At 40.2% G+C, this 1,965-nt stretch overlaps 1 non-coding gene across 1 annotated transcript; it reads left to right on the top strand.

Annotated features, from left to right (window-relative positions):
- The first annotated feature begins 1,885 nt into the window (after positions 1-1,885).
- Positions 1,886-1,965, top strand: TRNAS-CGA. The gene has a single exon. It is a non-coding gene; the product is annotated as a tRNA-Ser (tRNA).

Below are 1,965 nucleotides of genomic sequence, written 5' to 3' on the forward strand. Positions count from 1 at the left end.
ACTAAATCTCTGGAATACAAAACCTACAAATAGAGGACATTCATTAATAATGCCACACATGTGTTTGTCATTGCACATATTTAGTTACATTGCAATTCAATTGTGCTATATTAATGCTCCAATTGCTAAGGAATGAGCTATTTTAACTTTTGGTTTACATTACTTTAGTTAAATTACATATAATATTTATGTAAATTAATTACTAGTAGTAAAAAAACTATAATATTTTGATTGGAAATTAGAATCATAAATTTTGATGTAATATATTTTTACTTTGAAAAAAATACTATTGTTGCGTCAAAAATATTCGCGGCGGTAGAGAAATATATAGTTTAAACTTTATGCGTTGTACGAAAATCCGGCACGCAATCAGATAAGAGAGAGTGTATAGCATTCCACATGAGACACTAATATTTTTATGTGGAAAACCTCACATGGGGAAACACCATGGGCCTAGCCAATTTGAATGAACCACTAGTCTTGTAGTTGATTACAAAAGAGGCCATTCCTATGGGTAGAAGGCTTTAGATTGATTGTTACATTTTATAAGAGTACATTATATGATGGGAAACAAAGAGTCACTACTGATGTGTTTGTGGCAGAGGACCATAGTCTTGATGAAGAGATTTCAGAAGAATCGTAGTTGGCGGGCCGACGAGAGGTGAAAAAGACCTGTAGTCGCGGCGACGTATGTCAGAAGGAGGCGTAGTCAGCGGGCGACGGAGGTCGGAAGGACTGTGTCTGACGATGAAGCGTCAGAGGACGGGTCAAGTAGAAAATTCAAACAATTGAAAAGAAATCCACCTTGCGGCATAGATGTCCGCAGAAAGGTCCGATAACCGATAGAGTTCCGGCATCGGGTAGGAACTTGGCCAAGAGTGAAGTTCGCGACGTCGGGTAGATAGTCCGACGTGATGGTGGCCGAGGAGAACTCCAGATCACCTTGGGTGGAGTTTCAGCATCAGGAGGGAAACTCTGTCGTTAATTGGGAAGAATTTCAGCATTCCGGTCGGACTTGGGCTAATTCTGTACGTCCCGTGGAAGTCGGCAGAATTCTGGCGTCATTTGAGTATCGGGCGAAGCCCGATGGTTGGTCGGGAGGAGCTGATTCTCCTCGCTCCTCCTCTTCTTCTTCAACTTCTTCTTCTCTCTTCTTCTCTTCTTCTGCTTCTTTGGCTTGGGGGTCCCCTCTCAAGAAAAATGAGAGGGCTATTTATAGATTTTTTGGAGTCGCGCATAGGCCCGTAAATAGGTGTGAGAGATCAGGGTGTAATGAGGAGTGGTTTGATGGACGGCTGATATTAAACTCTCTTGATCATGCACTGTTGATAGCATTTGAAGCGTCTTAATTGATGTCGGAATTCGTGCGATCGTTGGGCTCGTTGATTCGTCTCGTCGAACCGCTAGAATTCGACCAATAAGCTCGTTAAAATCGGAGGCCGTTTGGTAACTCAAATTGTAGTCATGAACTTTGTCAATAGCGCTTCGGGTCCTTGATTCGGAGCCCATTTGCGGCTCGAATGAGTTGAATTTTGGCGTCGTTGGTTCGTATTTTCCGAGACAACCGTTTTGAATGTAAGTTATTGAAATCGGAGTTCAGATGCTCTCGCGAATTTAATTTTTGAAGAAAATTTCGCCAAACTTGATTTTTTGCCTAAAGATTCGTGCCCGACAAGATAATTTTTACATGATGTATAAACTAGAGTAAAAATTTCAAACTTTTTAACATTTAATTTAATATAGAATTTTTTGTTCCTTTATCACTCTGTACCATGATATTTATTGTTAAATCTCTAGGATAGCCTCACAATCTTAATATTTTAGATAACATATACTTGAAAGTATGATTATGTATAATTAATACACATTCCTAGCAATTCGTATTGTCGATATGTCCGAGTGGTTAAGGAGACAGACTCGAAATCTGTTGGGCTCTGCCGCGCAGTGTTCGAATCTGCTGTGACG

This window comes from Dendrobium catenatum, unplaced genomic scaffold (genome assembly GCF_001605985.2).
Source record: "Dendrobium catenatum unplaced genomic scaffold, ASM160598v2 fragScaff_scaffold_1063, whole genome shotgun sequence".
Taxonomy (NCBI): Eukaryota; Viridiplantae; Streptophyta; class Magnoliopsida; order Asparagales; family Orchidaceae; genus Dendrobium; species Dendrobium catenatum.